General features: G+C 39.5%; 1 protein-coding gene across 1 annotated transcript in view; it reads left to right on the top strand.

The window, feature by feature from the left end:
• Positions 1–231: 231 nt before the first annotated feature.
• UHRF1BP1L (UHRF1 binding protein 1 like) overlaps positions 232–13,122 on the top strand; it is an 83,344-nt gene continuing 70,453 nt past the window's right edge. The window contains exon 1 of the mRNA XM_008064680.1: positions 232–388. The gene's annotated coding sequence lies outside the window, so the exon portion shown is untranslated. The remainder of the gene's footprint in view (positions 389–13,122) is intronic.

The raw sequence follows: 13,122 nt of genomic DNA, 5'->3' as shown, positions 1-13,122 counted from the left end.
TTAAAAAATAATGTGAATGTTATTGAGTAGAAGTAATAACAGTGGTAGAGAGAACAAAGGAAATCCTAAATGGTGAATTCATCTTAGAATTTAAGCAATTTTTGCCTTTAATCCAGTGTGAAATACAACTGTCTTTTTTTAAGTGCATCACAGCTAAATATTTTTATCATATCATTCCTTCCTCTTCCTTCCCTTAAACTTGCTCCCTTCTGTGTCCCCTGTGTACCCATTCCCTGCAGCGTTCCCTGCTGGCTGTGGTGGAGCTTGGTGTGCTGTGAATTGCATAATCACCCAAGTGAGAGTACCAGAGGAGTCTAAGAAACCCTGGCAACTGACTGCTTGCTTTCACCAGGAGTAGGGAGCTTTTATCTGAATTTCCTGCCCTCAGGTAATACTTCTATACCCCATCCTTTTTTTCTTTCTATAAATGCAAGCACTTATTATGCCCCCCTAAAGATACGTTGAGAATATTTTCTTATTATTTTAGTCAAATACCTATTTTGTTTTCTTTACTGTGTAGCTGCAGGCGCATGTAATTCCTCTCTTAAAATGTCTTTTCTTGCAAATAAGATTTGGCAACATACTTAAAGTGGTAACCAGCTCTTTGTGATATTGCAAGAGAGAGTTATGTGTGACTTCCTGCCAGCTATTTGGAAATAGTAATTGGCATTTGATCTACTTTTGAATGGGTAAGGCTTTATTATCTAATGTTATTAGTGGGATATGAGGCTCTTTTGATAAAGAGGAGATGTTTTGATTAATTCTCTCATTTATCATTGAAGGACTAAAGAGTTTGTTTTGTGTATTTAATCTTAATTATAATCTTTATGAAAAAGATTGAAATGAGTCTCACAGACAGCAGTGCAATGGAATTCATTTTTGAAGAGTTTACAAATTTTTCCTCATTTTCTTCTCCCATCCCCTGCCCTTTTAAAAATTTATTATTAAGGGAAGCAATTACATTATAAAAGCAGATTCATGGAAGTGGCGCTGAATTTCTTTCAACTTTGAACTCAGTGAAAAACCTAGAAACTCATATCAATGAACATTTCTAGTTCTTGGGACGTTTATCCACATGAATACTTTGAACATATTCCAAAGGTCTCATAAGAAATTGCTAATTAAACGCTAACCTAGTAGAATTGTGCAGCTCATCATGTACTTTAGGAGTAATGGGACAGTTGATGAACTTGTTGGCAATATGCTGACTAGCAATTGTGTAGGTATGATAACCTAATTATTGTTTTCCATTTTTGTCTTTCTTGATTCAATGCTGTCATTTGGGAATCCGGATCTCAACCAAAATTACCAGGGAAAGATGTTAAGGTTTAACTTCAGTTAGAAACTTTTGAGATTCACCTTAGCATATTAATAGCTAGGAACTTTTGTTGTTTATAATGGCTTTTAAGGATGGTTCTGATATTGTATATGCCTCTAGCAAATCCTGAGACACTTGCTTAAGAAGAAGTCATAACCATAGCTCTTTACTTTCTTTCAATTACACCTTTCTTTTTTTTCTTTTTTTTTTGGAGTTGGAGTCACTCTGTTGCTCAGGCTGAAATGCAGTGGCATGCTGCTCACGGCCACCGCAGCAGCCTCGACCTACTAGGCTCAGGTGATCTTTCCACCTCAGCCTTCCAGGTAAGCTGGAACTACAGGCACACGCCACCATGTCTGGCTAATTTTTTTATTTTTATTTTTTATTGTAGAGATGAAGTCTTGCCAAGTTGCCCAGGCTGGTCTCGAATCTGTGGGCTCGGGCAGTCCTCTTACCTCAGCCTCCCAAAGTGCTGGGATTATATATAGGTGTGAGCCACTACACCTGGCCATTTGCACCTTCTGTATATTTTTTGGCTTGGTTTATGCTTACCTTATTGAAGACAAGGTATTATGATTGTATTCTAAGTTTAAATCACAGCTATTTTTGCATTTATTCAAGTAACCTACCAAGTTTAATCCCTTTTTATTCTTTACCATCCCATTTTAATTAGTCATGATTACTGTGTATTGAAATAACTCTTGAAATCACCCTCTTTATCCTGAACCTAGGGCATAGCTGACTGCTCAGAACAAAGTAGACACCAGTAAGATTTGAATATCTCTGCTCTCGTTACCAGATTAAATTTACTATTTCTTGTGTTTGTTGCAACTAAGTGTTTTTATTTCCTTCGGGTCTTATATTTCTGTATTCCTTTCTTGGCACTGTTAGCAGAGATGTTTCCAAAATGTTAATCTTTTCATTTAGTTTCTTGCTAAAAATCTTTTACCAGCTCCTGTTCAAGCTTTTAAAAATAATTTTGTTTGTAACAGAAATTTTTTGCACAAAGAAATCTTGAAATAGAACTTTGCTGCATAAAATTAAAAAAAGTAGAGGTCCTCTAGCCGAATCAATTACTGGCGAAAGAGGGCTGGGACCTCTGGCATCGCTTTTCTCTTTATATACCTCTCCACTGGGTTGAACCATGAGCAGTCTCCCTAGGGGCACACTGGGAACAGCAGTGATATGTAGGGTGAAACCCATAGTCCTTGACTTGGGAAATGAGAGTCCTTTGAGATCTAGCTTTAGTTGGCTTCCCATTCCTTTGCAAACTACCCAACACCTTGTATTCCATCTGTGTCGACTGTATGCGACCCTATAGTGTTGAACGTGCTGCTGCCTCTGTCTGAACTGTCCTTCTCTCTGCCTTACTTACTTGGCAAAAGCGTACGTTTAAAAGCATGAAGGCAGCTCGAGTGCTGCCTACTCTGTGAAACCGTCTCAGGGTCTTTACTCTTAACAGAATTGATTGCCTTTTCCCTTCTGCCTCCCACTTACCCTGTTACCATTTTTATTGTGTCATTTATCATATGATACATAGTAAGACCATATATTATGCTGATGATTTACTTATGTGCTTGCCTCTGATGAAAGAATAGGCAGTCCTTGAAAGGCGCAGCTGTGTCTTCTTTGTCTTACTTGCCCAGGAGCCTAGCGAGTGACTGGTAGTAGGCAGCCAGTTCTTGCCATGAAGGACGTATGTCTGGTTGTGTCAGACCTTCCAGTATTTCAGCAAAATCTAGATGCCAGACTTTAATGTGATGCCTACTTATTTTAAATGTTAACAACAAACTCCAATTTTTAAAAACATTTTGAGCCGGGCTTGGTGGCTCAGCCTGTAAGCCCACACCTTTGGGAGGCTGAGGTGAGTGGATTGCGAGCCCGCGGGTTCGAGACCCGCCTGGGCAACTTGGTGAGACCTCATCTCTACAATAAATCAAAATATCAGCCGGGTGTGGTAGCGCGCGCCTGTAGTTCCAGCTGCTTGGAAGGCTGAGGCGGAAGGATCGCCGGAGCCCAGCAGGTTGAGGCTGCGGTGGCCGGGAGCGGCCACTGCACTCCAGTCTGGGTGACAGAGTGAGACTCCAACTCAAAATAAAAAGGTGGCTCAGCCTGTAATCCCGCGCCTTTGGGAGGCTGAGGTGAGTGGATTGCCTGAGCCTGCGGGTTGGAGACCCGCCTGGGCAGGCGAGACCTCATCTCTACAATAAAATCAAAAAATTAGCCAGACGTGGTAGCGCGCACTTCTAATTCCGGCTACTCGGAAGGTTGAGGCGGGAGGATTGCCGAAGCCCAGCAGGTTGAGGCTGCCGTGGCCAGGAGCAGCCACTGCACTCTGGTCTGGGTGACAGAGTGAGACTCCAACTCAAAAAAAAAAAAAAAATTGTAGGCCAGACAAACCATATTTGTGGGCAAAGCATAGCTCACAGGCTTCCAGTTTGCAACCTCTTCCATTCTTTAAATGTTTATATAGAAAAACTGGTTATACAAGATTGATCTTCTTGACATGCATGTTACAAAAATAACCAAGCCAAACAAACTCTGTAAGTTGAGAATGCTGAAAAACAAAAAAGATAATTTAAGCTATTATGAGTGTACCTGGATCCATGTTCCATTAGCATTGCAGGTTTTTTGGGAGTTTTTTTTGAGTTGGAGTCTCACTCTCTTGCCCAGGCTGGAGTGCAGTACGCACACTTACAGCCACCACAGCTGCAACCTTCTGGGCTCAGGCAGTTCTTCCACTTCAGCCTTCCAAGTAACTGGAACTACAGGCGTGCACCACCACAACCAGCTAATTTTTAAACAAATTTGTTGTAGAGATACAGTCTCTCCAAGTTGCCCAGTCTGGTCTTGAACCCCTGGGCTCAGGCAGTCCTCTCACTTCGGCCTCCCAACGTGCTGGCATTATAGGTGTGAGACACTGAGCCTGGCCCAGTTTCCAGTCTTATGCCCATGTGTACCCAGTGCTTTGTTCCCATTTATAAATGAGAACATATGGCATTTGGCTTTCTATTTCTATGTTAATTCACTTAGAATATGGCCTCCAACTGCATCCATGTTACCGCAAAGGACATGATTTCGTTCTTTTTTATGACTGTATTTTATTCAGTTAATCATTCATTTAATTTTATTATTTGTCTTGAGGTTTAGCCTCCCAAGTATTATTAAGATATATGCACATATATATGTATGTATATATCTGGCTTGAATAGCTTTATTGAAATATAACTGATTTGGGACATTGCTTTGCTAAACTCTGGTCTGGCTGTGTGACTCCTTGAGCTTTGGCTGCTATTGTTTTCTTTAGCTTTGTCCCTCTCTCCTACCTCAAGAAGATTAATCTCCTCTCTGTGTCTCTCTAATTTACATTCTAAATAAACTATATTTTTCAATCTGATTTCTGTGCAGTTATTTGCATCTTTTTTATAGCAGCGGTTTGCAGACTCCTTGGTCTGACCTAACAGTCTCTACCATCTGAGATGCATGAGTTTGGGGGTTCATGTCAGGTGTCTGGTCTAAAAAAGACTGGAAATCCAAGACATGTAAGATTTCAAACAGCACACTTTTCACTCCAAGTGTGTTCATCTTTTAGGGGACTTAAGTTTTTAGGGTGGGACTTTTGCTGTCTTTTGTCCCTATTTCTGAGAGTAAATTTTAGGGTATCATGGGCATTGCCTTCTCTATGCCCTTTCCAGGAATACATGTGGTAAAACCTAGAAAATTACCACCTGGACTTTAAAAAGTCTTTTGAATTAAGTCTCTGTTGGAATTAATTGTACCATTGAAAACTGAAAAAGATGTTTAGAGGTCTCTCAATCTAAACAATTAATGGAAAGGCTAAATTGAAAGAAAGATGTAATAGTGTAACAGTGTCATGGCTAGCCTTAGGAATTCTCTCCTTTCTGGTTTGATATTTGTGTTTCAGAAATATAGCAGCTGTTTTTTGTTTTTTTTAAAGCTAAACTCTGTTAATAAGATAGGTACAAGGATCATAATATCCAAGCTATATATTTTGACAAGGCCTTTATGCTTTTTCTCTTTTGAATCTTTTGGAAATTCAGTAGATGAAATTTTGTCTGTTTCTCCATTTGTTCTGTCTGTCCCTCCTTCCTCTTCTTAAAAAAAGAAAGAAATATAACTGATTTATATGCAATAAACTGCACATATTTAAAATGCCCAATTTGATGAAATTTTGACATATGTATGTACTCATAAAACCATCACCATAATTAAGAAAATGAATGTATTTACCACTCTCAAAAGTGCCTTCTTTGGTTCAAGGGTTTGGTTAAATCTTTTGCCTTTTTATTTATTTTCTTCCTATTCCTCCTCCTCCTCCTCCTCCTCCTCCTCCTCCTGTTCTTCTTCTTCTTCTTCTTCTTTTGAGTTGGGGTCTCACATCATCGCCCAGGCTGTAGTGCAGTGGGCCGCTCACGGCCACCCTAGCGTTGACCTGCTGGGCTCCAGCGATCCTCCCACCTCAGCCTTCCAAGTAACTGGAACTACAGGCGCGCGCTACCGTGCCCGGCTAAATTTTTAAAAATTTATTGTAGAGATGAGGGATTGCCAAGTTTCTAGGGCTGGTCTCAAGCCCGCGGGCTCAGGCAATGTTATTATTATTTTTAATAGAGACAAGGTCTCACTATGTTGCCTAGGCTGGTCTGGAACTTCTGGGTTCAAGCAATCCTCTTGCCATAGTCTCCCAAAATGTTAGGATTACAGGCGTGAGTTGCCGTGCTTGGCTCTTTTACTTGTTTCATTAATGGTTGTCTTCTTTTCAAGTGAAAGAGTTTTTAAAAAAAACATTATTGTAGGCCAATCGCTGTGGCTCACGCCTATAATCCCAGCACTTTGGGAGGCCAAGGTGAGAGAATTGCTTGAGCCCATGGGTTCGAGACCAGACTGGGCAACTTGGCGAGACCTCATCTCTACAATAAATCAAAAATTTAGGGGCACATGGTGACGCGTGCCTGTAGTTCCAGCTACTTGGAAGGCTGAGGCAGAAGGATCTCCTGAACCCAGGAGGTCAAGGCTGCAGTGGCTGTGAGCGTGCCACTGCTCTCCAGCCTGGACAACAGAGTGAGACTCCGATACAAATATATATATATAAAGTAGGTACAAGTTCGTTTTCTAGTATATGTTTTGTAAATATTGTCTTCTAGTCTGTGGTTTGCCTTTTAGTAACTGTCTTTTGAAGGGCAGTTTTTAATTTTGATGAAGACTAATTTATTTAATTTTTTGTTCTTTAATGGTTTGTACATTTTTAAAAGATATCTTTGCCAAAGTCAGGGCCACCAAGATTTTCTCTCTCTCTCTCTCTCTCTCTCTCTTTTTTTTTTTTTTTTTTTTGAGTTGGAGTCTCACTCTGTTGCCCGGGATGGAGTACAGTGGCACACTCATGACCACCGCAGCCTCGACCTGCTGGGCTCAGGTGATCCTTCCGCCTCAGCATTCCAAGTAGCTGGAAGTACAGGCACATGCCACCATGCATGGCTAATTTTTTGATTTATTGTAGAAGTGAGGTCTCGCCAAGTTGCCCAGGCTGGCCTGGAACCCGTGGGCTCCGGCAATCCTCTCACTTCAGTCTCCCAAAGTGGCAGGATTATCGGTGTGAGCCACCGTGTCCAGCCTCTTTTTTTTAATGGAAGTTATACAGTCTTAGGTCTTAGATTTAAGTCTGTGATCCATTTAGAGTTAATTTTTGTTTATGGGGTGAGGTAAGGACCAATGTTCATTTTTTTTGCATATGGCTATAAAATTGTTCCAATAATATTTGCTTAATATATTATTTTATTTTCATTTAATTGTTTTTGCACTATTATTGGAAATCAGCTGATCATAAATTTTTTATTTGGGTCTATTTCTGGACTCTTTATTTTGTTCCATTGATCATTTGCTTCTATCAGACTGTCTTGAACATGGTAGCTTTTAGATAAGTCTTGAAATTAGTAGTACGAGGGGGACCCATAAAAGCAGAAATTGTTTTTTGGGGGGCAGGCCTCTTGTAGTACAGGCTTCGCCCACTAGGTAGGTGTTCTAAGAACCCACGGGCATCAGTGTGACACTTAGCATTGTTATGTGAGGCTGTATTCGGCTTCAGTGAATGTTTTGGAGATTCTTTCAGTGTGTTTGCTCATTACATGATGGATGATTTGTGAGCACACCTGCCTACCCTGCACTGAGGGTTCAGCAGTTTTTGACCCCAAACGGCATGACCCTCATGCCCCACCCTCCCTATTCATCAGATCTCTCCCCGAGTGACTTTTTTGTTTGTTTCCCTGGATGTAAAAGTCCTCAAAGGGAAACATTTTGCTGATATGGAAGAGGTGAAACAAAAAATGGCAGAAACACTAAAGGCATCAAAATGGATGGGTTCAAAACTGTTTTGAGCAGGGGAAAAAACATCTAGATAGGTTTATTGCATTAAACAGAGAGTACTTTGAAGGAAACTGAAGTTTAAGCATATAAGAATATACACACAAATTTTTATAAATAAATTTCTATTGGGCGGGGTCTCCCTTCCTGTAACTCTCCACCTGGGTTCGTCTTTTTCAAAGTTGTTTTGGTTGTTCTAAGTCTTCTGCATTTCCGTAAAAATTTTAGAATTAGCATGTCATTTCTTCCGAAAAGCCTGCTTGGATTTTGCTTAGGCTTTTCCTGAATCTATAAGTCTTTTGGGGGAGGTTGCTGACATCATAATGGTACTGAATTTTCTGATTCTGATTCACTAATCTTTTTATTTCTTCATTTATTCAGATCTTTAACTTCTTGCAGCAGTGTTTTGTGGTTTTCAGTATATAAGTCTGGAAGTCTTGTGCACTTTTTGTCAGATTTATCCCTGAGTATTGTATATTATTTATACTAATGTGAACGGTACTTTTTGGAGGGGAGGGAGCCTCGAAGTCTCATTGTGGTCCAGGCTGGAGTGCAGAGGCATGATCACGGCCACCGCAATCTCAACCTGCTGAGCTCCACCTCAGCCTTCCAAGTAGCTGGAACTACAGGTGCAGCTCACCATGCCCAGCTAATTTTTTAAATTTATTGTACAGATGAGGTTTCACCAAATTGCCCAGGCTGGTAATTTGGGCTCAGGCAATCCTCTCGCCTCCCAAAGTACTGTGATTGCAGGCATGAGCCACTGTGCCTGGCCATGAGTGGTACTTTAAAATTTTCAGTCTCCGCCGGGCATGGTGATGCATGCCTGTAATCCCAGCTACTTGGAAGGCTGAGGTGTCAGGATTACCTGAGTTCAGCAGATCGAGGCTGCAGTTGACCACGGGCATGCCACTGCACTCCAGCCTGGGCAAGAATGAGACTCCAACTCAAAAAAAAAAATTTTTTTTTTTCAGTTTCTGATTGTTTGTGTTAGCATATAGAAACACAATTGTGGCCCGGCATGGTGGTTCACATTTGTAATCCTAGCACTCTGGGAGGTCAAGGCAGGAGAACTGCTTGAACCAGGAGTTCAAGACCAGCCTGGGAAACATGATGAGACCTCAGCTTTACAAAAAAATCAAAAAATTATCTGGGCATGGTGGTGGGTACCTGTAGCCCCAGCTACTTAGGAGGCTGAGGAAGAAGGATTGCCTGAGCAAGGCTGTGGTGAGCTGTAATTATGCCATCATCCTTCAGCATGGGTGACAGAGTGAGACCTCAACACACAAAAAAAAAGAGCACAGTAACTTTTTTATTGAGTGAGATTTACATACAGTAAAGTGGATGCACTTTCCATAAATAGCTCTGATTTTTTAAAAATACGCTTTTTATTTTAGAAGAGTTTTATTTTATAGAAAAGTTGTTAAGGTAGTACAGAGAGTTCTCATATGCCCCATGTTGAGTTTTTCTTATTATTAGCATCTTACATTCATATGATGTACTTGTCATAATTAATTGATATTGATAAATTATTATTAATTATAGTCTATACTCTATTCAAATTTCTTTAGTTTTTCTTTTGAACTAATGTCTTTTTTCTGTTCCACAGTCTCATTCAAAATACATTACATATAGTAATCATGTTTTGTCAGGCTCCTCTTGGCTGTTCCTGTTTCTCAGATGTTCCCTGTTTTTGATGACATTGAGAGTTTTGACTGATCAGACATTTTGTGTATTTCCCCTCAGTTGGGGTTTGTCTACTGTTTTTCTTTCTTTCCTTCTGTTTTGGGCAAAAACATACAAAAACTTATATAAAATTATCCATTTTCTCTAGGACCAGGAGAAATGTACATTTCAAGTATGTCAAGATATTGTTAGTTGCTGTGTAAAATCTGTACACATATACACAGTCCAGGATTAGTAAGAGCAAAGTAAGATAGGTGCTCTTTGTGCCCCCTCCATGATCAATCTGTAACTTTTTTGAGTTGACGGTCTCACTTTCTTGCCCATCTGGGAGTACAGTGGCACAATCACAGCTCACCACAGCCTCAAACTTCTATGCTCAAGTGATTCTCCTGTGTAGCTGGAACTAAAGGTTTGTGCCTCCACACCCAGCTAATTTTTTTGATTTTTTTTTTTTTAAATAAAGACGAGGTCTTGCTGTGTTGCCTTGGTTGGTCTCCAACTCCTGGCTCAAGCTGTCTTCCCGCCTCCACCTCCCAAAGTGCTGGGATTACAGACATGAACCACTGTGAAACTTTGAAACTCTTAATGAGTTCACTTTGTGAGCCTGTAGATAATGAGGTGCTGGGGGTTAAAGGAGGTGCACCTGGAATGAAAGGCCTGTGACTAGGTAAAGAGGATGGTAAGGAAAGAGGGGTTTCTGTAGAAAAGCCTTATCTATTTCTGAGTTTTGATTGGGAGGATCTTTTTGGCTGCATGATGAGTTCCATAGACTGTGAACCACGTAATTAGTTACAAATAATAACTTAGTGTTCCTAGGCAAAGGACGTGGCAGTCTATCAGATTTTGGGAAGTCTCTTGAAAAACATTCTCTCGTATGACTTTAAAATGTGGCTATAAGGTACTTTTCCTTTCCACAAATATTGTTCTGAATAAAATCAAGCAGAGCTGTGAAATTAATTTGCTTACATAAAGATATTGGGTCTCATAACGACTCCTTATATTGAATGAGAATTAACTCTTTTTGCGGGCACACAGTCTGGAGATACTAGCGAGTGTCAGTTGCTGTTCATGTTAAGGGTTTGAGTAGGGCTCAGCTGGGGAAGATGGAAGAGGATGGGGAACCTTTTTGGTACCTCTCAGTTCTCAAATATTTGTGGGTAAGTGTTTCTCAGTCACTCTCCATTCTTAATTTGTCAGGTTGATCCTAAGTTAGTGTATTTTTTTCAAATTTCTGGAGGGAAGAATATGATTGAATTGCCTAGATGCCCCATCAACCTCTACATCAGCTAACTGTGTTTAAGGAAGTATGTTGAAAATACCCTAGCCGTGCAGCTTTCCCCCGTGTGTACAACCTTTCCTAGAGAAGAATGAATCGTAGCTGGGCAGCCACCCCAAGAAGTAGTTAAATTAAATTATAACAAATTTTAAAGATTAAATGACAGTGTTGAAATAATTTATTTCTGGGTAGCTAAAATTAATCATTTTTCTTTAAGGTGGTGATTCTTAGCCTAGTCTATATCCAAAAACCTCCCTTTAAAATCTGACAAAATATTGTGGAGTCCTTGAAGCCCATCCCAAACCTGCAGATTAAAAGTATCTACTTTAAGTTTTTTATGTATTTTGAGTCAGAGTCTTACTCTGTTGTCTAGGGTGGAGTGCAGTAGCATGATCACCACCACCAAAGCCTCGACCTCCTGGGCTCAGGTGATCCTTCTGCCTCAGCCTTCTGAGTAGCTGGGACTATAGGCACGTGCCACCATGCCTGGCTTATTTTATTTTATTTTATTTTTGTAGAGATGAGGTCTTGCTGTGTTGCCAGGACTGATCTCAAACTCCTGGGCTCAAGCAGTCCTCTCATCTCAGCTAAACAAAGTGCTAGGATTACAGGTATGAGCCACTGCACTTGCCACTATGTTTATAATTAAGCAATTTAACGTGGATTGTTAAATTTCTGTAAAATCTAGTTTTTCATGCTATAGCATGAACTATTGTAGAACAGGAATGATGATTTCTGATTCCAGCTATCATTTGGAAAATATTTTCAAGAAGAAGAGTTAATTCTTAAGTTTAGAAGAATCGTAGACATTGATGTGAATCTCCAACAACATGGACAAGAATAGGAACCATGAACAATTTCAGGATAAGAATGAGTTGATTCATAAAATGCATATTTGCTGATAAAGTTTTAAAATGTTTCAAGAGCTAATACAATGAATAGAAGGAGGTAAGTATGGAAGAAGGTAGGTTACCAGGTCAGAAAATGGTTTATTAGCTTATGTTCTAAGACTCTTATTAGCTCTAGGATTCTGTGATTCTACCCCCAGAAATTATATTTAACTTGGAGAAGGTTTATTACACAAATCTGCTTTGTGTAATAATCAGGTTGCTTTGGCAAATAGAACAACTATATGATCTTTGTTTTTATGATGTTAGGTGCAAAATGGTTCTGATGAAAGTTCAGATAAAACATGACTAAAATTTATAGTATGTATCATCAGATTTAAAATTTATACCTTTCTAAATTATAATCTCCCACATTTTTATAAAACCAAAATATTTTTAAAGAAAATTATAATTACTTGTTATGTAATATCTCTGTTGTGTTCATATTTCTATTTAATTTGTATTTTTATTTTAGTAATAGCTATCACCTACTGAGTTATTACTCATATTAGGGATCATTTCCAGCGTTTTACATGTTCTGACTCAGGTAATCCTCAAATCCATGAGGCACATGCCATTATTATCCCCATTTTACAGATGAGGAAACCGGAGTATAGGTTAAGTAGTAAGTGGCAGTCTACCTCTTCAGAGGCTGTGATTATTTACTTTTCATGCATTTACACCGTGTTCATGTAACCAAATTATACTTTGCTTATATAGACTTTCTTTCTTTGATTTGTCCTAAATGTTTACATAGAACAGTGCTTTGCACATGATTTAGACTCTAATAATGATATATTAATTGGAAAGCGTATCATCTTTATTTATTTATTTTTTGAATTGCGGTTTTACTCTGTCACCCAGGTTGGAGTACAAGGGCACAATCATGGCTCACCACAGCCTCAACCTCCCGGGCTCAGGAGATCCTTCCACCTTAGCTTTCTGAGTAATTGTGCCACCAAGTCCAGCTAATTTTTAAATTTTTTTGTAGAGACAAGGTCTTGCTGTATTGCTTAGGTTGGTCTCAAACTTCTGGGCTCGAGCAATCTTCCCATCTCAGCCTCCCAAAGTGCTGGGATTACAAGCATGAACCACCATGCCCAGTCTAATGGTAAAATGTATAATCTAAATCAAACCCATTCTTTTCATTTCCCTGGAAATTTTATTGCTCTTGTTACCTATTATTTTTGTTGTTAAAACTGAAAAGATTAGTAAGTTTGTTTTCATATATTCTGTATAATTACAGAAAATATTGGATAAAATGGAAGATTAGTTTCATATGTTAAATATGTTTTGAGTTGTTACATTGTTAAAATTTGATAGTTAACCAATAAAATATATGCATTCACATTAAAATTTATTTCATTTGGTACTAATGCTAGAAATAAATGTCACATGTATACTTTAAAAATAAACGTCTTAGCCGGGCTCAGTGGCTCAGCCTGTAATCCCGCGCCTTTGGGAGGCTGAGGTGAGTGGATTGCCTAAGCCCGCGGGTTCAAGACCTGCCTGGGCAGTGAGACCTCATCTCTACAATAATTCAAAAAATCAGCTGGGTGTGGTAGTGCACACCTGTAATT

The sequence above is a fragment of the Carlito syrichta genome, unplaced genomic scaffold (genome assembly GCF_000164805.1).
Source record: "Carlito syrichta isolate Samal-C Ts95f unplaced genomic scaffold, Tarsius_syrichta-2.0.1 Scaffold307930, whole genome shotgun sequence".
Taxonomy (NCBI): Eukaryota; Metazoa; Chordata; class Mammalia; order Primates; family Tarsiidae; genus Carlito; species Carlito syrichta.
The sequence above is the reverse complement of the archived record's forward strand: the minus strand, read 5'-3'. Positions and strand labels throughout refer to the sequence as shown.